The 26249-nt window shown below is 41.9% G+C and overlaps 1 long non-coding RNA gene across 1 annotated transcript in view; it reads right to left on the bottom strand.

The window, feature by feature from the left end:
* LOC128468394 (uncharacterized) overlaps positions 1 to 23990 on the bottom strand; it is a 34553-nt gene extending 10563 nt beyond the window's left edge. The window contains exon 1 of the long non-coding RNA XR_008345827.1: positions 23930 to 23990. This is a non-coding gene — a long non-coding RNA (uncharacterized LOC128468394). The remainder of the gene's footprint in view (positions 1 to 23929) is intronic.
* Positions 23991 to 26249: the final 2259 nt, after the last annotated feature.

Here is a 26249-nt window from a genome sequence, read left to right as displayed (position 1 = left end):
ATTACATATCGGGGAGATATCATCTTGACTACGTGTCATAGTGTTTAGCAGGATGTAGGATAACAGAGTCAAATAAGTCATTATAATAACTCATGCTGCTTCCCAGAAAACTGCAGATGCAAGACAGAAAAACAAAGAGTGAAGAAATAAAGTAAGAAAACAATAAGAAACAAGATAGGAAACAGAAAATAGCATACAAAAAGAACAATTTTCAAAGTGCTGGTCCTATACGCTTCTTACATTTTTAAAAGTTTTTTATTAGGCAATCAGATGGAACAATTGTTACAAGCAGCTCAAAAGAAACGGATGTAAATGTAGGGAAAATCTTATCTTAGTCACAAAGTGGCAACATGTTTCTCGGCAATGTATAAAAAACACATAACATTTAAACTGTAACGCATCAAGTACATCTGGTGATAAAAGTATACATATATACATTATTCCAGTTGGGTATGGATGGTCGTCTCTCACTGAGTAGTATACTAGACCATCTGATGAGGTTCTTCTTGCTTATATAGCAGGGATTATAGAATGTCACGTGCGTGTTCATCTTTCACCTACCGTTAGTTCTGGATATTACATAAACACACACTACCCTCTGCCATTATCCAGGGGACGCAGGAGCAAAGAAACGTGTCTATGTAAACACAATCCTGTCTCTGTCCATGATGCAAGAGTTAAAATTTGGTAAGGTTTTATGAAATATTCCCTGAGCGGCCTTGAAAGATGTGTATACATATACTATCTAAATCGCATGGAGCTGTATATTGTAATTAAGATCTTTGGTTTGTTTAAGCAATCGCCGCACTATGCAAAGTATACATTAGATGGCAACAGGAATGATGCAAAGTATATATTTAGACCCAAACCGGGATGATCCAGAACTATTTATACAGATTTTTTAAATACCTTCTACTGACTACCAACAAGCACTGCTGTTATCAAGGCTATTGCCCAGCTTTTTAACCGAATCCTATACCATATACAACACGAGGCTTGGCTATACTTGATATACTAAGGCTTTATTGCCTTTAACCAGATGTATCGTTAAATTACTGAAACTACAAAATAAATCTGTGCAAATACAGAATGCGATGCACTGATGGAACAACTGTAAATGCCACACGGACAGATCGTATACATTATTCTAAACATGAATGATCATTAACTATGTATTCTCAAATAAAATGCAAAACAGAAACCTCTGAGTGTAACGGAAGCCAGACCAACATTTCAGGAACATATTGTAAAAGGCCGACGGCCGGCACAGCGAGGGTTAAGGATAGTGAAGTAAACAGGTCAATGCTGTACCGTATTATGGGGCCCTAGTGATGCGTACACAATCACATCTGTCACGGCAAGGAAACAGCAACATGATCTTCAATGCATGTCTCCGTGCAGCAGCCTGCTTGCTCTTTTCAAGTTATATAAACAAGCAATGTGTCACCTTCAAAGTGTACGTATCTGCAACAGCAGCACGCCACAGAAGGAAGACAAAATGCTATCTGCGATACTCACGCCAACTGCATGCAGCCGTAACAGTGTCCAGCTCATCCTCCCATCTGGAATACTGCAATTAGGGAAATGTTGTGTTCTGCATCCGTATGTTTCCACTCTTCCCTCCCGGGCAGGTCTTGTTAGAAAGATGACATCATCCCATCAGACATGCACCTGATTCTCAGGATGCAGCTCCTCCTCTCACACGCAGGTCATTGTTTTCTTAAAGGGACAGCCCATAAAACACCTTTTAGAGCGAGCTGCGTATGCATGCGTGTGTGTGTTGTGAGAGCTGCTTCTGCTGGAAATTGCAGCTTAAAAGGGGAAGGGTCTGTGCATGCGTGTGTCTAATCTGAAATGCAGGTCAATGCTGTGTACGAAATGCTGCAGGCAGGGAAGACGGCGCTCATCCACAGTAACAGTGGCTCTGCTTATACATGTCGAGGGAAGGAGAATGCACTCTGTGTTACTAACATTCAGGCTCGCGCATGCTGCCCTCAAATCATTGGCATCTTGGCAACGACTTTGCTTTGGCGTTGGAAGGAAAATTAAGAGCAACAGTTCAGATCTGTGAAATCAGGGGGGGCTACTTCAACATCTTTAAGATATATTTTCAGCTATCGGCAGGTTAACGTCATATTGCTTGCCTGAACTCCTTAATGCAAGCAGATACTAAATAAACATTTTAGCGCTGAGCAGGTGACCTGGTAAAATGAAATGTTATGTGGCTGCCTAATGTTCTAGGAGCTCTGAATAAACAGGGTTGCTCTGAAACAAATCTAATCTTTAAAAAGCATTATTTATACTTAGAATATAATGTAATGTGTTTACATCACAAAATGTAACCAATGCCACTCCAATAAGAATTAATTTTTTGCAACTTCTCTGTGGGTGCTAAATAATTATGCACGCTCATGTATTATGAAGATGACACATTTCTTTGGGGCAGGTTACACAGTTTTAACCCCTCATATCATTAGACAGTGAAGGTATCATTAAAAAAGATTCACCAGTCAACAAGAATATTCAATAACCCCCAAAACATGGATTTGCGGTGGATCTGTGATTGTAACAGCGCCACAGTCGTGCAGGCACAGGACATGTGACGTGAGGGAAGGTGTTCCACAGCTGAGACAGTTAGCAGGAGGGATATGGAACCACTCCATGCGGATTTGATTGGACACCGATATGAAAGTGGGTGGGTCATTTTGATGATTGGCACAGCAGCTAATTACACATAAACGTTGGTTAGTGCTGAAATTCGGATCCTGTTATCACACCGAAACTCAGAAATGACTTTGTGTAATGTTATAGAGCGCCCGCGGATTCCATAGCTCTACTACAATGGTGTAACCAAAACCCTAACACTAACTCAGGTTAAAACATACCTCATTTGACTCATCGCTCATTTGACTTTACAATCATGTACTTATAGGGACACTCCAGCCATCATATGCATTTGAATTAATATGATAACTGCATGACCCTGTTGTCTATTTTGCAAATGCACTGGGTTGGGGGGGGGGGGTCTGCAGAATGCCATAATAGCCATTTGCAGTTTTCCCACCGGCCAGAAAAAGGCAGGGCAGGAGATGTGCTCTGCCGAATACACCTCCTTGCACGGGATATACTCCCTTCCAGAGCTAGTTTGGCGAATGCTGCTGGTGGAAGAAGGTTTGGATTCCCGTGTGCAAGCGTGGAAAGTGCCCCAACTGATTTCCAAGGGAGCACTTTCTTGCCATTGATTGGCTGCTTCAAGCGCGATTAAACCATGGAGTAAAATTCTTCCCGTTTTGCAAGAATGCCTTAGTATGAATTCTTCTATAGTGGGGGTGTTAGGAACATTAAACATTTAAGCAATTTAGTTGCTTTCCTGCACTTCTTGATTACCACCTCCTGCAAGAAGCTGCTGAAATCATTCTTCTACAAGGATTCCAGGCCTTGAATTCAGAATACCAAGCACATGAGGCACATTTAGGCTATATTTTGCAGACATATATAAACCACAAGATCAACCACAAGAATCTTATCTCACAAATCTGTAGCATGATGATTTTTAGTAAATTTTCTACCAGCCTTAATTGAACATTAATACACCAGGATGACAATTTGACTAATGAATGTCTGCGCCACAAGTACATAATCAGGACTTCTTAAGCTCCTCGACCAAAGGATCTCAATTTGTATATCTTAAGGGAAAGATAAGACTGAGATTATATAATTGAAATGCTTACATAAGAAAAGGGTTTAAAGAAAATAAGAGGAGAGCATTTTTCTACAATGAGGAAATGCTAGGCCAAAAAGTCATATTCTAGAACTAGAAGTTATGATGGTCAGATAACATTATACAATATTAATGGAAAAAGTGACATGACAGTTCAGATTTTTTAAGGAAAGTCCTCTTTTTCAGTGTCATTGCTTCCCACTGCACCCTTTAGAGTATTTTTCGGAAAACATTCTGTATTCCACGCTGACGTCTTAAAGTTATATTTCACTCCAGCATACTCACTCAGTACGACCAACCACTAAACATGTAGATATACACCAATGAAGGGTCAACACCATTGATAAAGTTACTCCTATCGAGTATAGAGGATACCCGCACCCAACCTGTGTTTCCTGACCTACATATCAGTCCAAGTGAAAAATCCCACCCTACAAAAAGTGGAAGGGGAAAAAACACTCGCACATTCTTTTAAAAAAACAAGCACAGATCACAACAAGGAGGTTTTAGAGGATTTAAGGAAAATATAAACACAATCCAATGTGTGTTTGTTCATTCATATCACTGTCAGGTGGACCAGGAAAACATTGTGTTAAATTGCCGGTCCAAGCAAAGGTTTTAATCACCCTATTAATCACATGCTGCTAATACTCCAGTAATCGCTCTTTGTTGACAGCGTTTTATTTTGGCATAAACATTTTGGCATTACAGGGGCGACAAGCAATCCTGAAATGAGTCATGATACTAACTAACGAAGGGAGTCTCGACTGCGGAATACAGGCTTTGTAAAACCGGATGTGTTTATCTTGATACTATTAAAACACAAATAAATGGCACTGCATAATGAGCTATACAGGCCATGAGGCTTTGTCTCCTTTGTTAATGCCAGGAAATGCTCATAACGACTTGCGTTTTATGGAGGTTTACAACCTGCCATTAATGTATCCAGCCTTACAAACTTCCTTAGTAGTGAATGGGCCCAATTTCTGACAATTTAAAAAAGTGTATTTTATTGCTATCAAGGTGGAGTGAAAACAGGAGACGGAAACATACTTGGAAGACGGAAACATACTGGGAAGACAACTGAACACTCTAAGTGATGTTTTCTTCTATCAAAATAAAAGCAATGCAAATATATTGCCTTGATTTGTTTGCAATCACAGCAACCAAAAGTTTGTAGTAGAGTTCATGCTTCGAAGGGACTGCATCTTCAAAACACTATATTCAATTAACAGAATATATTAAAAGGGACAGTTGTACTTGGTTTTCAGGGTACAGTTAAGCTGTATCTCTACTTTGGAACTCTCTGGGCTTGCAAAACAAATAAAGAATTCATTGCATACCCAGCGAATACCATTTAAAATAAAAACTCTCTAAGGCATAAATATTGTGGATTCCATCACACTATATGGACATGTATTGCTTAGCCCACCACTACGTGAAAGTACCCCAGCTCTCTGGGTTTGATCCGGAGTCTCTGGGTGAACTCCTACTGCCACACACACTTTCCCTCCATTACTCAATATCGTCTGAGCCTGTGTGCAGCTAGTCCTTGCCGTGTGGACGGCTTGTACCAGCCATATGACCAGCAAACCCTGGAAAGCAACTATCCCAGAGGAGGTAGAGCTCTTGGTAGCCTGCCTTCTGGCACTCTAATAACACAGAAAAGCTATTCTAACAGTTTTTTTTCCACACTGTTTGTGAAGAGAGGTGAAAGCATACGTAATGTTTAGTTTTGTTCTATGATGCTGTGCATATAGCTGTAGGTTTGACTTCCATCTTTCACTGTGCCGCAATACCATGGCTTGTTTAATGCTCTTGCCTCCCTCTTCATTATAGCTCCCAACCTCTTATTAGGTCCACTTGGTGACAGAATGTGGCCAACACATCTAGAGTTAATAATAAAGATTTAAGACTTTAGTGGTTCTATCACTATAGCAACCAATGCAACAGTCGAATCAGCAGGACGACACTTATTAAAAATTTACACTATTTAACACTCTTTTAATACTCTTGATTCATGGTACATGGTTTAGAATCAATGTGTCTTAAGTGCTATTTTTAATTCTTAACTCTCAGCTTACTATACATTTTTTTATCCAGGCCCCCACTATGTAAAATCGGGGTACAATATTCATTAAAAAAAACAATAACACTATTTTGTAAAGTCCATTTAAGCTTATTGTCACTAGCAAGATATTTCCCTTAATAGGCGCTTCCCTAATTAAACTGGTCAGCTACAACTAGTAATTATTTCAAAATATATTTCCCCATCAAGCACATACCAGAGCCAGATTAAAGCCGCTATTATTGTGGAATTTTATGATCTCGTTATAGGGCTATGTCATAGAGAAAACACTCAATGGCTATATTTAAAGCATGTTGGCACATAGGATTTCTCATTATTCAAGTGACCTATTTCTGCTTTATCTAACTGGTCGGACGGTATGAAAAGCCAGTCTGGCGAAATGCTTTTGCTATTGCACATTTCTGCATGGTTTCAGATGAATTAAAAAAAAGGTATAAGATTATTACATGGAAGACAAGCCTCAAAATTGTACAAGGACGAGAGGTGTTGAATCAAATTTGTAATGTAACATAGTAACATAGTAACATAGTTCATAAGGTTGAAAAAAGACCAAAGTCCATCAAGTTCAATCTGTAAAATGAAAACATGCAGGAAGGATTGTAGCAAACATTACAACGTGTAACAGTTTCATTGTGCAGGAAATGTTTTTCTGAAACTTCCATTGAGTTTACTCACTAAACTATACGTTTGTAGAAGAATGGAAACACTTTGTCACACCACTGTTACCAAGGACTAGGAAAGGACAACTTCATCCCTTCATGAAGAATTGTCTGTGGTCGCTCCTTCGGCAAGTTTAATGTTTCATAAATAAACCTGCTAGTTCTACCTTCAATACCTAGTTTCTTGGTCTCTTGAAATTACTACTCGACTAAGCATTTACAGAAAACACAAACCATATAAAACATGTATGATATACTACAAATAATAAAAATAATAATACGAGGGACGTTCAAAAAGTTTCCGCACTTTTATATTTTCGTTGTAAGTGGTGAAGGTGGGAGCAGTAGTAATTGGTAATGTCTTAGTGTGTCGTGTGACTAGTTCTGTCTGGCAAGCCGGCTGCTCCTGCAGTTTAGTTCACCCTGGGTTGAAGATGGCTGTGAAACGTATAAAAATTGCACCAAAGAGTAACAGTTTTCTGTCATACACTTTTTGTGGGCAGAAGGTGTGCAGAGACCACAAATTCATCTTCGCATGTGTGCTCAGCATGGGGATAAGGTTCTCTCTCATAGAGTCGTCTATCAGTGGATTGAAAAGTTTGAAAATGGCTGTACTGGTGTGACGGACGCAGAGCGCTCCGGACGTCCAGCTACAGCCATGACCACGAGGAATGAAGAAAGAACCCTGGAACTGATTTGCGAAAACAGAAGAATAACAGTTAAAGAGGTTGCTGGAAAGCTGAATGTGAGTGTTGGATCTGCCTATGCCCTGAATCATGACAGCCTTAAGTTCAGTAAAGTATGTGCCGCTCAAAGAAGCTTTAAAGGGGAAGAAGATTTTCATGTGATAATCATGAGAAAGCAGCAGTGCAACAGAGGCTACATGTTCAACCAAAAACATTTTTTGCTGATGGCATTAAAAAGTTGGTACGAAAATTGGATCGCAAAGGATGGTGACTATGTAGAAAAGTAATGTCGTTTTTTTTTTTGAAATAAATACAAAAAAGTGTGGAAACTTTTTGAACGTCCCTTGTAGGGCTGAAACAACTAATCGATAAAATCGATAATAATCGATTATGAAAATCGTTGGCAACGAATTTCATCATCGATTAATCGAATCGATTTTTATCGATTATAAAAATAGGTTTTTTTCAGAGCAAATGCTCTGAAAAACTCCTCTCCTTATAATAAACAGAGATCGGATTATAACACCGGATCCAGATCCCCCGCAACGCTGCAGGGGACCTGGATTCTCCTCACTGTCAGCCGGTCTCTCACTTCCGTCTCTCTCCCCGCTCCCATACACCCCTCTGACTCCTCCCCCTCCCATACTTCACTCTGCCTCTCTCCCGGCTCCGTTACTGACAAGGACTTTCACTGCAGCTTCATAGAAGCCACAGTGTAAGTGAAGTGCAGTAACGGAGGCTGTGCGATGCAGACACTTACAGGCTGACAGAGAATCATCCTCTTTGTCAGCTGGTGGGGGTCTGCATCGCACAGACAGCCTCCGTTACTGTCCGTAACAGAGCCGGGTAGAGAGGCAGAGCGGTGTATGGGAGGGGGAGGAGTCAGAGGGGTGTATGGGAGCCACCCTCCCATACACCACTGTGGCTCCTCCCCCTCCCATACGCCACTCTGCCTCTCTACCCGGCTCCCTGGTGTCTAGTGAAGATCCGTTGCTGACAGGAGGCAGAGTGGAGTATGGGAGGGGGGAGGAGGCAGAGTGGAGTATGGGAGGGGGAGGAGGCAGAGTGGAGTATAGGAGGGGGAGGAGCCAGAGTGGAGTATGGGAGGGGGAGGGGGAGGGGCCAGAGTTGTATGGGAGAGGGGAGGAGCCAGAGTGGTATATGGGAGGGGGGGGAGGCAAAGTGGTATATGGGAGGGGGAGGAGGCAAAGTGATGTATGGGAGGGGGAGGAGCCAACGTGATGTATGGGAGGGGGAGGAGGCAGAGTGGTGTATGGGAGGGGGAGGAGGCAGAGTGGTGTATGGGAGGGGGGAGGAGGCAGAGTGGAGTATGGGAGGGAGAGGAGGCAGAGTGGAGTATGGGAGGGGGAGGAGGCAGAGTGGAGTATGGGAGGGGGAGGAGCCAGAGTGGTGTATGGGAGTAGGAGGAGGCAGAGTGGAGTATGGGAGGGGAGGGGCCATAGTGGTGTATGGGAGGGGGAGGAGCCAGAGTGGTGTATGGGAGGGGAGGAGCCAGAGTGGTGTATGGGAGGGGAGGAGCCAGAGTGGTGTATGGGAGGGGGAGGAGCCAGAGTGGTGTATGGGAGGGGGAGGAGCCAAAGTTGTGTATGGGTGAGTTATAGTGGTGTATGGGGGGTTTTATGAATTTCAGGGCATATAGGGAGTATAAGGCATTTCGATATTAGGCATATCAGGGGGTCATAAAACATCTGGGGGTAAAAGGTATATCAGGGGGCTCAGTTGCATATCACTGGCATATAAGGAGTATAAGGCATATCAGGGGCACAGTGGCATATCAGGGGGCACAGTGGAATCTGGCATATAAGAGGTATAAGGCATATATGGGGGCAGAGTGGCAAGCTGGGGGTCTGATGTGCATAACCGGGGGCAGTTTGGTAAATAAAAAAAATTTAAACAAGGCTTTTTTTCTCATAGTTTTTATTAAATATGAAAAATAGTTAACATATGAATTAATATTTACTAATAACTTTGTATTAAAACCTAGTTTGAGAAACACCGTGTTTGGGTTCTTGTAGCTTTTATTATTATGTCAGTAAAATAAGAAGGTGAATAGAGAGAGGCCATTGCAATAAAGAGATGAAAGTGTAAATTGTACGTTTTTTATTACATTATTTTAAATTTGAAAAAATTGCATTTTTTTATCCGATTAATCGATCAATCGAAAAAATAATCGGCCAACTAATCGATTATTAAATTAATCGTTAGTTGCAGCCCTAGTCCCTTGTACACATAATAAATTGTAAGTGAAGATCTACTTCATTATTAAATGAAACTCTAGTTCTCTCACTTTGAATGTAATTAGGAAACATTCCATGAAATACATTAGATTGTCACATAACAAACATCACTTTATATGGTATGTTAGTTTGGGGAAAATATAATAAAGGACATCAAACTATTTCACTGTAGCAGACACACTCGAGGGATAAAACCTGTTACTTTTATGCGTTATTAGCGCCAAATAAATCCAATAAAATACTTTTTAGCAGCCTGATATATCAAGGGGCAACCAAAATGGAGGTACTGGCACCTGTTGCTTCTCCCACTCTGTTCTGTAGCTGTATCTGCTGTTGCCAGTCTTGGCTAGCGCTTTAACACAGTGGGATCCCCAAACCCTATCTTTGAACATGTTTTTCCAACTGGGCTCAAATACTATGCATAATCGTGCCAAGAGTTGTTATTCAGAATCCTGGCTACAGGTTTACTTAAGTTGGTGGAAAATATGATAAAAAAACAACCTTTAGTTAATTCTGTGAAATGTTATTAGCAAGAAGCAGGTACAGAACGGTACATTCTTTTGGAGACACATGAGGTTCTTATATATATATTCAAGTTTTAACATCTCCAGTCGAGTAGAATTTGATATCAGAAGCAGGTTCTTTTCAGTCTACCAGCAATCTCATGGGGACTACTGTTTTAGTCCAAAATTATTTTGGACTGGTTTTGTGAAGAAACTCCAAGAGATACATTGTTACATGCTTCCAATGCTTCCATCTCAATGAGAGTGGCTTATATGTATTAGTTTGTAGATGCTTGCTCATCCTTTGTATACATTTTTTACGGGGCAGAAACCGCACAACAAATTGTCGGATCCCCATCACTCATCCTGACAACCTATTATCCTCTTAGCTGTAGTAAATCTCTTCTAACACTTTGGTTTTACAAACTACAGATATTCGCTTACTTTAGAAGTCCTGCCATTTTGTATTTGCTTATTGAGTACCTTAACATGGCAGATAAGTCTGTCTTTGGTGGCATTTTTTTTTTTATTTTCCAACACCTACAAAATGTAATATATGGGGCTCTAAATTTTGTGTTTGCTGTAACCAAGCTGTAACTAAGTATTATTCAAGAATGTAATATTTCTGCTTATGTCTACTTTTAAGCATTAGCTATTGTCTCAAGGGCGTATGATTGATAAAGCTGCATCTTCATATGCAACTCACAGAAAATGGGTATGACAGTTCTAGAGCTGAAACAACGAATCGATAAAATCGATAATAATCGATAACGGAAATCATCGATAACGATTTCCGTTATCGATTAATCGAGTGATCGATTCGTCGTTGGAGCACTAGGCTCCTTTTACTTACCTCCGCCAGCGTTCCCCGCTTCTGCTCCACGCTCTGCAGTCTCCGCCTTCTTCAAGCTACGTGACGACGGATGTGACGCGCGTCTACTATCAAGTTGGAAGTGGAACAAGTTCGTAGCGGAGGTAAGTACTCTTTATGTCTATTGTCTGTGCGAATGTTTATGTGCGAGACTGGGTGCGCGGCAGAGTGTGTGTGTGTGTGTGTGTGTGTGTGTGTGCGTGTGTGTGTGCGTGTGTGCGCGCGGCAGAGTGTGTGTGTGGGTGCGCGGCAGAGTGAGTGGGGGGGTGCGCTGCACAGTGAGTGGGGGGGTGCGCTGCACAGTGAGTGGGGGGGTGCGCTGCACAGTGGGGGGGGTGCGCTGCACAGTGGGGGGGGTGCGCTGCACAGTGGGGGGTCCGCGGCACAGGGGGTGGGGGGTCCGCGGCACAGGGGGTGGGGGGGCAGGGGATGCAGGGCAGGATGTGAGTGCAGGGCAGAGTGGGGCCAGGAGACTGGATGCAGGTCAGAGTGGGGGTGGGAGGGCAGGGTGGCAGACTGGGTGCAGAGCAGAGTGGGGGTTGGGATGCAGGGCAGGGTGTGAGACTGGGTGCAGAGTAGAGTGGGGGTGGGGGGGCAGGGCAGGGTGTGAGACTGGGTGCAGAGCAGAGTGGGGATGCAGGGCAGGCTGTGAGACTGGGTGCAGGGCAGGCTGTGAGACTGGGTGCAGGGCAGGCTGTGAGACTGGGTGCAGGGCAGAGTGGGGGTGGGGATGCAGGGCAGAGTGAGGGTGGGGGCACAGTGCAAAGGGGTGGGGGCACAATGCAAAATTCTTTTAAATAAACGAAAAATTTGCATATTGTTTTTTTTATCCGATTAATCGATTAATCGAAAAAATAATCGGCCGATTAATCGATTATTAAAATAATCGTTAGTTGCAGCCCTAGACAGTTCTAAGATGGAATGATACTTGGTGGCTTTACTGTTTAAGTATGTCTCTACACCCTACACCTTGAAGCTGGAGTAGGGCTGCCAAGAAAGCAATTATGCTTAATTATGCCTGCTGTGACAATGTATACTTAAAATGCAGGTCTCCTATTGGAACATCCCCAAATTAAATTAATATCCAAAAACTTTCTCAGTCATAGCAGCACTATCATTTTAAACTGGGTGCTTTTAAAAATCAATATTTTCAGCTATTATTGATACTTTTTTTTAATATTAAGCTTTAGGCGGAAAAATATCCACTCATCCTTAATAGACAAGTGATCAGGCATCCGATAAATACTTGTGAAGTACAGGATTCAACTGGTCACTGTATAAATACTGCATGAATAAGCAAAGCGGCGATCGTGGACCAATTATTGGAGCATTCAATAAACACTCACAAATGGACACAGATCGTGCTAAATGTAAAACTAGAGTTGTACAATTAAGACCTGATTAAAAAACCTTAAAAAGGCAGCCTGCTAAACTAAGAATGCATAGTACTTTGAGAGTACAAACCTAGAAAAACAAATAAGATGTCTACACACCCCTGTTAAAATGCCAGGTTCTTGTGATGTTAAAGAATAAGACAAAGATAAATCATGTCAGAACTTTTTCCACTTTTAATGTGACCAATAACGTGAACAATTGAGTTGCAAAACAAACTGAAATCTTTGAGGGGGGGACCTCACAATAACCTGGTTGCATAAGTGTGCACACCCTTAATCCCTTGACATACATTGATGGGTCAGGCACGTCACGCAAAAACACTCACTTAACGACCAATGACCTGCCTGACACGTCATTTCATTAAACATGCTTAGAAAGTGATCTACAATCACTATCTTTGCTTAAATGGTGTTGCTGTAATGCCTCGATGTCGAGGCATTCGGCAACAACGACATCAGCATCAGGGGCCATGTCTGGCCCCTCCCCGGGGCATCAACATCCACCATACACTGGCGATCAACTTCAAAGGTGTTACTGAAATACCTCGATCACGAGGCATTCAGCGACACAGAACACTCACCACAGGACATGCTGTGACCGCTCCAGATACCGGTCACAAAACGCCACCGCGAGTGATTTTGCCACTCACAAGATAGAGGCTCGTCCAACAAAGTTGGAACAGTTCGCTAGAGGGCTAGAGGAACAGGGGTCTCCAACCACTGGGCTGTGGAACGGTACTGGGCCGTGGCCTATAAGCAACTGTACAAACGGGGTTTATCTTTTTTTTATCTAGCCCTGCTGCGGGCAAACAGCAGGGTGAGGATCCAGATCGGCCGCAGCGCTGCAGGGGACCTGAATCCTCCTCTCCGGCAGCCATGGATGTCTGTGCGATGCAGACAACCCTGCTGCTGCCGGGAATTCTACGAAGGAGCACCAGTGTTACATGACCTTCCGGTACTCCACCGTTGAAGCCCCGGCAGCAGTGGAGGTTGTCTGAGCGCATCGGAACAGACTTCCCCCGGCTGCCAGAGATGAGGATGCCCCTGCAGGGGACCTATATCCTCCTTTCTGGATGCTGCCAGCACTTCTGCATAGAAGCCCCGGCAGATGTGACGAGCAGCAGTACAGGTTGTCTATGCGCATTGCGCAGATGTACATCGGCTGCCCCCACTAGGCACCAGGGAGTCTGGGGGTGCATTGGTAAGTCGGGGGGGTCAGAGTGGCATATCTAGGGGCATAAAGCATATCAGGGGCAGAGTGGCATATCTAGGGGGGCATAAAGCAGGGGCATCCAACGTGCGTGAGTGAGCAAGGCCAGACTGGCCCACATTCAAAGCAGCAATGGGTGTCGGCGTGGCAGAGCCTGAACTGGTGTGTGTGTGTTTGGGCGTCTGTGTGGCAGAGCCTGTCCTGGTGTGTGTGTGTGTTTGGGTGTCGGTGTGGTAGAGACTGTCCTGGTGTGTGTGTCTGGGTGTCGGTGTGGCAGAGCCTGTCCTGGTGTGTGTGTGTGGGGGGGTGCCGGTGTGGCAGAGCGTGTCCTGGTGTGTGTGTGTCTGGGTGTCGGTGTGACAGAGCCTTTCCTGGTATGTGTGGGTGTGTTTGGGTGTCGGGGTGGCAGAGCCTGTCCTGGTGTGTGTGTTTAGGCGTATGTGTGGCAAAGCCTATCCTGGTGTGTGTCTGGGTGTCGGTGTGGCAGAGCCTGTCTTAGTGTGTGTGTGTGTGTCTGGGTGCCGGTGTGGCAGAGCCTGTCCTGGTGTGTGTGTGTCTGGGTGTTGGTGTGGCAGAGCCTGTCCTGGTGTGTGTGGGCCTGTTTGGGTGTTGGTGTGGCAGAGCCTATCCTGGTGTGTGTGTGTCTGGGTGTCGGTTTGGCAGAGCCTGTCCTGGTATGTGTGGGTGTGTTTGGGTGTCGGGGTGGCAGAGCCTGTCCTGGTGTGTGTGGGCCTGTTTGGGTGTCGGTGTGGCAGAGCCTATCCTAGTGTGTGTGTGTCTGGGTGTCGGTTTGGCAGAGCCTGTCCTGGTATGTGTGGGTGTGTTTGGGTGTCGGGGTGGCAGAGCCTGTCCTGGTGTGTGTGTTTAGGCGTCTGTACGGCAAAGCCTGTCCTGGTGTGTGTCTGGGTGTCAGTGTGGCAGAGCCTGTCTTAGTGTGTGTGTGTGTGTGTGTCTGGGTGCCGGTGTGGCAGAGCCTGTTCTGGTGTGTGTGTGTCTGTGTGCTGGTGTGGCAGAGCCTGTCCTGGTGTGTGTGGGCCTGTTTGGGTGCCGGTGTGGCAGAGCCTGTCCTGGTGTGTGTGTGTTTGGGTGTCAGTGTGGCAGAGCCTGCCCTGGTGTGTGCGTTTGGTCATCTGTTTCCTGGCACTTTACTTACTGTAGTAATAAATAAAACTATTTAATTTTTACTTATCCAGAGATAAAACGCCCTCCTGAATTTGTAGTCACTTCAGAGGACAAAACTTTCTTGGTCCAGAAATTAGTGAGAGGAAAAGTAAAGGTTTTGTGTTATTTACTCTATTTCAATCTGCATATTTTATTAAAAAGGATTAGTGGCACTAAATCGTGGCTTCAGGCGTCCCGTGTATGAGGCCTTTTTTAGTGTACTGATTGCTCCCAATCCCATCACATAAGATTATCTTGTATTATCTGCAGAGCACTGATGTCATCTTTATCCAGTACACATCGATGCCGAGAAGTAAAGATTCTATTTTATTTATTTCCATAAAATGGCCACCAAAATCCTCAGCACCAGGCCCATGATGCTCTTAATCCGGTCCTGCCTCCAGTGTGCTCCAGCCTTGTGCAGTTTTTATTTGGCTATTTTAAATAGTTTGTGGACTGACTTTGTTTTACTGTAATTTAGTATTGATAGAATGACATATAAATGTTGATCAAAAAACTGTTTGTCCACTGCTTTTTTTCATTATCGCCAAATTAACCCTGTATTAATATGCATTATAAAGCTAAAGGGCCATATTTTCTCTCAGTGAAAAATGAGTGCGGCCCACGCACTCATACATTTCTGATGAAGTGACCCACTGCAGAAAAAACTTGGACACCCCTGCCATAGCCCATTCATATGAAGAATTCGGGAGAATGCTGTCACATGTAGCACACAGCCAGTAATTGCCAGAAATTCCTGCAGTTCCTTTAATGTTGCAGTAGGCCTCTTGTAAGCCTCCCTGACCAGTTTTCTTCTCGTCCAGTTCTTGGTAATATCTCTGTTGTGCCATATTTTCTTCACTGTGTTCCATGGCATATCTTATGCTTTGGAAATTATTTTGTACCCTTCTCCTGACTGACATCTTTCAACAATGAGACCCCTCTGATGCTTTGAAAGCTCTCTGCGGACCATGGCCTTTGCTCTGAGCTGCAACTAAGCAAATGTCAGGTAAATCCTACTAGAACAGCTGAACTTTATTTGTGATTAATTAGAGTCACTTAGAGGGTGTGCACACTTATGCAACCAGGTTATTGTGGATTTTTTTGGGGGGGGGTCCCCCTCAAAGATTTCAGTTTGTTTGGCAATTTAATTGTTCATGTTTTTGGTCACATTAAAAAAATTCTGACATGATTTATCTTTGTCTCATTCTGTAACATCACAAGAACCTGCCATTTTAACAGGGGTGTGTAGAATTTTTATATCAACTGTAACTTTGGTAGAAGCTGCAGCACCAGAGAAACAGCACACTGCCTCCTTCGTGGTCTTACATTTCGCATCACTGCTAGAAGCAGTACAGTGGCAGGTAAACACTCCCGCTAAAATCAATGGGATAACTTTCTGAACATGCACAGGGGAAGTCTGATTAGATACCATGAAACACTCACTGAGCCAGTGCTTCAGTTGGCTAGTATGGCGAATATCACGGCACCTCCACAGCAAATAAAATGCAGCACATGCATATGACTGATTCTGCAGAACCCTCCACTCCAAATGCAAGTGTGATGCCATGATAATTTAAAGGGAACCATTTAGCTATCATATGCATTAAAGTGTATATAATAGCTGGAGTTTCAAGTTAAGAATTTGCTTCTGGATATTTTAATACTTATGGTGGGTCCAAAGTTGTATAAGGAGTAATTCTGGTACAAAATGGCAAAAACCAAGGTGTCGCAATCAATGGGTAGATAGTTTCAGTTTTAATATTCTGAAACAGAATTCCTATTTATACATAACTCCATTGATTTGATCTGATATAGTACATGGAACAACAACATTATTTGATTAACTCCTGTACAAGCAGAAAGACTTCGAGTACAAAATAAAAATGCTTACTCAGATTCACCAAAAATTGTAAATTTATTTTTGAACAGATGAATATAGATCTTTACAGTTTGCAGCTTACTCTATCACAAAAACTACACAAAACGAAGAAATCCGCCAGAAATTCGCATCCTCCTCTCAGTAATGGCTTAATTGTTGGACTCCCTGGAAACCACAATCTGGTTCGTGCACATGACAACTGGTCAAACACAAGGTTTGATTTATTTATTCTCTATTCATATGCTGTAATGGAAAACTATCTTAGGACCTCTATTAGCAGCAGCTGAGTCTGAATATGCAATTTGGCCTTGTTCTACCAAGACTCATTTCATAGAAATACCTGTGACCCCATTATTGTGACTAACCTCAATGAACCAAGCTTCCGTGGCTTTATTTTTTATTAATATTTTCCATAAGACATTCTGGAATTTAAAAAATTCAAAAAATGAAAACGTTCTTAGTTATAATAAGGTGTCAGATACAGAAAAAGCTATTTTGTACTGCCCAGTGCAGATGGACCAGGAGTTCTGGCATATGGTCATAGGCGCGTGTCTACCTCAAAAAGAGAAAGCATTATTGACTTTAATTTCATTTATTTTTTTCTCTACTTTATTTTGTGCATCATACAATGGAACACCGGCAAGCCATGCAGATAGAAGTATAAAAAAAATATTTTATTTGGATGCTTGATCCCATATGTATAAAAAATATAGTGTGTCCAAAATTATGCAAGAAAAGTAACAAAAACAAATATATACAATGAATATCATACCAGCCCCAGACAAAGAGAGACCGCTTGACACGTTTCGCGTCTCAAGTGCTTTTTTTTTGCATATCTCCACCTTGGATGTTTGTTTTTTGATCGGCAGGTTGGGATATTGCTTTGGAGGTGGCTGCTTTTTTTGAGAGGACTAGAGTATTGATTTTTGTAATATATATTTTTTATATTATACTCTTCATGCCTCTATTTGTATTGAAATATTCAGATTTTTGTGATACATACTCGCTGGCGTTTTTTTCATTCTATTTAAGCTTTGAATGTAGGGATGAGAACTCCTAAGCATGGTAACAAACCCAGCCAAATAACACTCTAAAATAGTGGACAACGAAATGTCGGGGACAACTTGCTCTCTGTGCAACATGTAGCTGTGCCCAACAAAGAGATCAAAAAAGTATCGAGTTGGAACGTAAATGGAAGCCAAATGATTAGTCATTGTTTAAAACATCCAGTGGCTATACTTGACAATAAAAGTAAAAAACATTCAACAAGATCTTCTGCAAGTCTGCAAGCAAATCTTCAAACAAGCAAGTTAAATGCCCTATTACCTTCCTTACCACCTCCTTCTATATCTAGGTAGCCATGATTATCAAGTTGTTACTACACAGGCTGTGACTATCCACAATATAATGTTTAAGTAGAACCTAATCCCAGTCTTGCAGAACCTTATTTGCTTGCTTTCCCTCTTAAGACCTAAATTATCAATTAAAATGGCTGAATTTGTGGAGGACACTATGAATGTTCTGTGTCCCATCCTCTACAGGAATCCTGGTGACCAGACATGGAGAAAAGGGTTGGCTGGTTGAAGAAGCTGAGAGATCACAGTCACTGTGGCAAGGTATGTCCAACCCACTCAGACACTTTAGCTCAATCCTACAACTCTGCTGCAGGAGGGTTCACTATGTGTTCTAGAGCAAAAAGCCTGAAGACTGCTCCCTACTTCCTCCTCCAGCACTCCACAAGGACTGAAAAAAAAAATCAAACGTGGTAAAGAAAATGATCTCCTACCTGGTAGGGCATGCCCAAAACACTGAAGGGGCAGATTTGTATAGGTTTGTTCTTCCCCTACCTGGAGCAGGAGCCGTATCTCATGATCAAGGGAAAACAGCATTATTGTCCCTCTGAACTCAATATTCTCATAACTTAAGAAAAGCTCAAATACAGCAGGTTTAGTAGGTTCTGGAGACCTAGTCCATCATAGAAAATAAAAAGTTCCAACTTAAACTGCACATTTCCCATACTGGATTCTAATATTGAGATTATTCCAAAAAAGAGTCCCTTGGTTCAGAGCATTTTAGGGACTTCTGTTCCTCAATGCCATATTCCAACCTTCTATATTAAAACCGCATGAAAATAATTAACTTCCATCATGTTTTACTAAACAATTATAGGATTTATTATCACAGTTTGTCATGAAAACAGAATACATTCAGCTATAAAGAATTATAATTAAAGTTTAACAATTTCTACATGATCTAAAAAATAATTTAATGCCTTTACAATCCACTTTTAATTTACAAACAGCACGCTATCCCCATACTATAATTTACAATGAGGGAACATAATCCATTGGAATGACAAATTGGATTGTAAAGAAGTAACAACAAAAAAATGACGGTAATACAGCACAGTCAACTGCTGCATGCTCAATCCTTACATTACCCCCACATTTAAAGGGGAACTTTCACCTTTACAACTTTAGGTTAATGTGAATTTTTCATTTCCAATTGTCATCATTGGAAATGCTCAGCAGCTGGGGTCAGCAGGTAACAAGCACAGCTTTATGAGCCTGTATGACTAAGAGGACCGATATACCAATTACAAACTTGGCGTGGTCTTTGGACTTAGCTACTGCTTCATTAAGCTAGGGCTGCGAATTCCATTATTCACTGCTACCCGTCTCCTGACTGCCCCTAACCTAACTGATTTTGGACTGGTATCATTGGCTCCCACAGTTAATTCTAATCAATCTGATTTTATGCTCAGCAACTGTTCTTCTGGACAAGACAGGGATCTCCAATAAGTCTCAAATGTCCTGTACAATCATTAGTCACCAACCCCAACTTCATGTCTCTTGGGTCAAGAACAAGTCAACTATGTCCTGCTCCCCTAGTTCCAGCCCTGAATTCATCATTCCATTGGCTACTATTATGATTGTGTTAATGAATGCCTTGCTTTGTCCACTTAGATTAGTTGTTCTCATCTAATAACTTACCAATGAGCTAACATTGTTCCAACTTTTTAACTCTACTAGAATGGGTAAAATGTTTGACACACGCAGATCTTGAGAACAGAAACTTAAGGCAGCTGCTCCTATGGTATACTAGTATTATACATACAGAATGTTTCTAATACATACATGTTGTTTTTTTATTTTTAAACATTATTTGGGTTTACTTAGTATACAGTAATTCAGAAATGTAAAATGTAGGGTATAGAAAAGTGACATTTGAATTTACACTCTATGCTCCCAGCAATATAGTCAAGGAACTTTGATTTTCTCTGCCATCAAACATGGTATATAACATCAGGAAAAGTGATTATGGCCCCAAGTCAATAATGGTAAACAAAATGTAATTGCTTGCTTTGTACCAGAATGGTTTAATTAAAGTATGCTTGACCATAATGGGGACCTACAGCCTACAACAACCATTGATTCGTCTGTGTCTATTCAACGAGGGGACATGACTTTGTCTACTTGATTAATATTTATTTTTGTTTTCATTTTCCATAATAGTCTATAGTCTTCTAAATACATACCCTGACAAAGAATTTAGAGGAAACTCCAACAATAATCAGGACACCATAGCAGTCAACAAATCGAAATGACAAAACAATAAATTTTTTCCAGAAAATACATACAGCCAAATAAAACAGCAGGACCTGAATATTATATATATATATATATATATATATATATATATATTATACAGGCCCTGCTGGTTTATTTGGCAAACCACGCGATTTATAGTAAACCACATAACATAAAATTAGTCCTTTCATTACTTTTCAAAAATAACAACATACAACTTTGACGGCCAAGGACTTTCCAGAAGAGCAGGGTTAGCCGGCGCGGTTACTGGACCGATCGTGAAGCTTTTTGGACAGGATATCCTCAGGACCCCGAGCGATCCATCGGTACCCCGGGATCGGAGACACTCCTTCGGGATCACCCCAAAAACGACGGTTCAAAGCTGTACGGACACTGCGGGGCTCAGTGGCCTAAGTGTGGCGACAGACTGTCTGGGCAGGGTGGGGATATGGGGATGTGATTTATGACCTTTTTCCCTTTGGAACTGTATATTAGCCCGTGTGTTTTCCCAATAAAGCATGTGTTACTTCCCTGGACATTAGTCTTGTCTAATGCTTCAGGGGCATAAGTTCCCAGGTATGCTATTCCATCGAGGAATCCAAGCCAGTTCCTGATTCCTTCTTCGCTAATATAGTCTAGTGCTGGAAGTGGTGAACCCCTGCGGTTCTGGGAGGAAGCAGCAACGATTGGCGGGAGTACCCAGTCGGGGTACAGGTCGTTCCCGTCACAACAACATCACTCTGGGAGAGGTCCCCAATATTAATGTAGGTGTGAGGTAATGTAATAGCCCTTTATTGGCTATTTGAGGCTGATTAAGGCAATGATTTGTAATATGCATCCTTAATGTAAAATGTCTTAAATATTGAAACCAGACAGCAGGAAATGTCATGGAAAGGATGGATATTTCCTCAGGAATGCTGTACATATTCTGCTATATATTTTACCAGTAACGTTAACAATACATTCAGTAGTTAAAAAACGATTTCCACTATTTTTGGAAACTGAAGGCATATATACAACAAAAAACTATATAGCTCGAAATGTACCAAATTACAGGTTCAGTGAATGAAGAAAAAACAAACATATTGTATCACCCATCAAGATGTCCTTGGGGTTCAACACAAAGAAACTAATTGATCCTCTGGGCAGGTTACAACATGCTGCAACTCTGCCCCCTGGTGGCCCACTAACACCACCAAGTACATCATAGAATGTAAATTAATAAAGCACTCAGAAAGCCAAATCTGATTTCTAGAGAAAAGCATACACAACAGCTATATTTTTCTACTTAAACATCCTTATTTTAAAACTTCCACAATGTTGTGGCAAGTGAGCTCAATGGTTTTCTGCTTAACCGGAAATGGTCATTTAGTCTGCCAAGTCTTTCGTTCAAGAATGGTTTGTGTATCTTTCACAATTCCTTTTCCTGTTCATTTTTCTTTAATTTCTTGGATACCTAGGATACCAACCTCACCCCCACCACCATGTATTTTTGTATGGTTCCAAATGTATCCATCCACACTATTTAATGTGAAATGCACTATTTAATGTGAAATACAACTCATATTACGACAGAGATCAATACGTTTTTCTAACATCCCAAGCAGAGATGCTACTCACAGATGTAAAATGGGTTTATATTAAAAACTCTCAGAATCCAGAATTCCAGATAAATACATTGATCCCATTTTTCAGAAGAAAAGAAAACCATCAGCAAAGTTCCAGGCTTAGTAGGACACACTAGAGAGAGTAATTGTCTTTGTGCTATTATTGGCCTACCTTGTGCAGTAGTGCTTGAGCTACATGTACCAAGAGCTCAGTCTATTTGCAATTGTTTCCTATATTATTTATTACTTTTTAAATAACATGAATTTGGCATATTGTTTGAATAGTTTCCAAAGTATTTAAAATATATATATTAGATCAAAACTGTAGGCACACAGAGAATTCACAAATCAAAAAAAATGGGACTACTGATGGCATAACCTCAGAATGAGCAATCAATGAGGTCAAGAACCCTCCTTTGGCTGCCTCATGCATACTTCCACACTGACGAGGCCTATGAGAGGCTGAAACGTATGTCTGTGGTTACTGTATTTCTTCTGCAGTGGAGGCTTGCCATGCATTTCTGGTTGGGACTGCCCTGATGGGCGGGACCAGTTGGATATGCTAATAGAGAGGTAATAGTGAGCAAAAAATGGCAATGGCCTTCCCAAGTAGGTATCTTCCTATAGGGCAGGCTAGTTTAACACGGTGCATTCTCAGTCTGAGATGAGGCTCCCATGTTGTTTTCCCGCCTCATGTATACTTCCTGACCAGCCGCACTCCTCTTGCTTTGGTGTAAGTTTACTTGTGGTGATCGTTTATAAATAGCCCAAATCACTGTCAGTAACTGGGTTACCCCATCATTCACTTTACCCCCTTGTCTCCTATTGGATGGACATGTTGGATGACAAATTTTGTGATCCTCATAATTTTGCACATTTCTCCTATGCAAAAATGTGTGTTTTTGCCATTAAATTACTTGTGGGTAATCTTTTAACCATCACTGGTCAAGATAAAAATCAAATAATCAATACAGCGCAACAGTATTTGACTGTGGTGTTATGTACGTTCATATTTAGGAACCACACATGAGCATGCTTTCCAACATCTTGGACCAAACTGAAAGCATAACGCTAGATGATGTCAAACTATGCAACTTAAATGTACATTTAACAGGTATAACTCCCCAATAAACATCCAGTATATCCAAGGAAGATTTACATTTTTGTGAAGGCAGAATTCCAATTTATGGGCGTACCTTAATAAACGTTCATCAGAGAAGCACCTAACATAGAAGCTTCAGCAGTCCATTCTCCGCTGAGGACCTATGATTCTTGCCATTGATTGGCTGCTTGAAGCAGCCAATCAGTGGCAGGAAATCTCTCCCATTGAAATTAATGGGAATGCTTTTACAGCATGCATGGGTGCTGGTGCTGCGCTGGAGCTGACAGAAGGTAAGTAAGTATATCATGAGCAGGGAGATGTATTCCCTTGAAGCAAATAGCTGGGGGGGTGCACATGGGGAGCTTCTGCAAAATCCATGCATTGGCAAGGAGGACACCACAAAAAGTTAAATGGACCAAAATGTGCATATGATGGCTAGAGTGTCCTTTTCAGCCAGAGCACAATATCACATAAGATTAAATAAAACTAATACACCATTCACTAATCAAAGATACACATAACTTCTGGGGTAACATAAAAACCTACTGTGATGCTAAACTTGAAAAGTAGTGTTGAAACAACTGCTATGGTGATTTGGCTATCCCATTGGTTGCTATGGTAATAAGGCCACTTTTTAAACTTTGTTCTAGGATCACTTTTTAATACCTAACCCCTGTTTTTCCAATTTCACGTATCCTTACCAGTTTTGACCTTAAATTAAGTATTTTATCAATGTACATATTTCCATAAAATCTGATAAACACAATAAATACTGATAGAGGATATGCAGCTTATTTTCAGAACATTGAGACTTTACTTAACCACTGAGGTCTATTGACAAGGCTGAAGCCACATCATCATTCCTTCTCTATTTAAGTATAATCTGAAAAAGGGTGTAAAAATAATTTCACAATTGCAAATGATTTCTTATGTAAAGGCAAGAAGGGCAAGTAAGTGAAGTGGTGCATGCATGTGATGGAGTGATGAGTAGCCAGCCTGCCCACTAACAGGGCTTCACTACCTCTTTTCTTCCCATGGGGCAAATAGTGGTTTAACCCTCACACATAGTACCAGCATGCACCACTCAGGGCTGTACCATGCCCCAGGTGAATGCAAGTACAGAAAGCGCTTTGTAAAATGAAATGCTTATTGCCCCTCAGTAAACCCAGCAAAACAAAAGTGCATTTTAAACTCACCCGACCGCCAGTAAATCTGTAGCTCGTGTAGGTATTACCTCCCGCCACTCCCCCTCCTCCATAAACCCCTCCTCTTGAGAGAAATAGCAGGAACTATCGCTGCCATGGAGACAGTGGATTGCAGCTGCCGGGAGCGAGCCCTGTTGTGCAAGACTTGAGTCGGGGGCGCGCCTTCTAGACCTGACTCTGGGGGCGCGCCTTCTAGACCTGACTCTGGGGGCGCGCCTTCGAGACCTGACTCGGGGGGCGCGCCTTCTAAATGAATGATGCGGATTTGATCTGAGCATGCGCGAGACCTGTGAGGCCGGGAAGGAAGTAAGGGAGTTGACGCTTGGGCCATCTTGGTCTGTGTAACGTGTAGAGATTTAGAATGAGGCGGGGTATTTAGCATTTAGCCATCTTTAGCAGCTACGGTGTCGCTTCCCTTGATGCCATCTTGTGGGCGAAAAGCATGGGCCTCTTTCCTGGTAAACTCCAGCTTCAGACTGACGGAGGCTCATATGTTAATGTATCCCTTCCTGCTAATGCATTTTACTGCAGGAAATTAGCAATTTATTGAAGGGGATTAGCAATTTATAGGTTTCACTGCCGGTTTTGAGTGATGTACTGCAACAAAAGGGTTAAATTGCTTTGGTGGGCCCAAAATACATCCCTAAACCACAAGGATTATAAGGAGCTACGTATGCTATTCTGTGCGAAAGATGCCATTTTAAGCGCGATTCATTTTATTTTTTGCTTCTAGAAAACATCCGCAACCTATGTGTAAACTGCGGTGCCTATATACACAGCATACTTTGTAAACGGTAGGTATGAGTATCACACCATTCAATGGCCCTAAAGGTCTCAATAATGTTAGTTATATAAAAAGCTATCAATAGGTCATAGACACGCCTGGGAACTTCTGGGCTCCGGCTACCCCGAGCCTTCCCTTGCGGGACGCGGCCAGTACTGCACACTGACGTTGGTGGGCGATCTTTGGCACAAAGCCTGGCCAAAGTGAGTGTTGCTGGGTTGGTGCAATTGTGTCATGTTGTGACACTGATCTGTTTTTTTCCCTTTTTTGTCTTGAACGTACAAAAAAATCTTAGTTAAAAAGTTAGTTGCGTCTTGGGGTCAGAAAGTCTCCAAAACTACATCGCCTTCATCACCACAAGTTGTTTGCAAGGGTTTCAAGAAAAAAAAAAGATTTTACTCATCCAAAGACAAACTCAACTGTCTACAGTTTGCCGGACACTACTGGAACTTCAAATGGGATTGGGTTCTATGGTCAGAGGAAACCAAAATAGAGCCTTTGGCAATAAACACCAGAGGTGGATTTGGTGCGCACAAAGCAGTAGCCATATGGAAAAGTACTTCATGCCCACAGTTAAATATGGTGGTGGTTCTTTAATGTTTTTAGAAAAACTGTGAAGCACACCTCAGTAAAAATGTGAATCCAAACTAAAAAAAAGCAATATAACTAAAGATGGAGAGCTACAAGGCATTTGACACGTGCCCCACAACTTGTGTATAGCTCAAAGGGAATTGAAAAGGTAAAGCAAAATTTACCTAATGCTGAGCTCAAAATACATAAGAGAAATAATATAAGCTAAACAAAATATAGAGAGTCAAAAATGAGGGTAAAAATGATACAAAAAATAATTTGTATTAGTTTTACCCAACTTTTTGATTGTCTGTATTTTGTTTGCCTTATATGTTTTCATTTATATATTTTGAGCCCGGCATTAGGTAACTTTTGTTTTATCATTTCGATTTTCTTAATGTTTTGGGGCTGTTTTTCTGCCAGAGGATCTCTAAATTTTGTAAGGGCACAAGGCATCATGTACTCAAATATCAACAGATATTAAATGACACCTGTCTGCTTCTGCCGGAAAGCTTAAAATAAATATAGATATATATATATATTTAGATTAACCTCTTAGGCTAGGTTTCCACTTGGTTTTTTTTTGCTAAAAACGCCAATAGCGCCACCTGGCGTTTTTTTAGTGAAAAAACGCTGCAGCCAGATGTTAGCTGTTCTTCAATAGGAAATCGCAAAATGCCATTTCCACTTGGCGTTTTTCTGTTTGGCGTTTTTTTCAGTCCTCTTTGGCGTTTTTCTGCTTTTTTGGGCTCTGTGGCAGTTTTTCAGAATCGCAGCATGTTGACACTCTGGCGTTTTTTGCAAGGAAATCTTGGCGTTTTTCTCCAATAGAAGTCTATGGGAGAGAAAAAACGCCATGAAAAAGCCATGTGGGTTTATTGCCTTGGCGTTTTTCATGGCGTTTTTTCCACAGTTACAATGCAGAGGATGGACCCAGTATCTGTGTGTCCTACGAGA

This window comes from Spea bombifrons, chromosome 11, assembly GCF_027358695.1.
Source record: "Spea bombifrons isolate aSpeBom1 chromosome 11, aSpeBom1.2.pri, whole genome shotgun sequence".
NCBI lineage: Eukaryota > Metazoa > Chordata > Amphibia > Anura > Pelobatidae > Spea > Spea bombifrons.
This window is presented reverse-complemented; position numbering and strand designations above follow the sequence as displayed.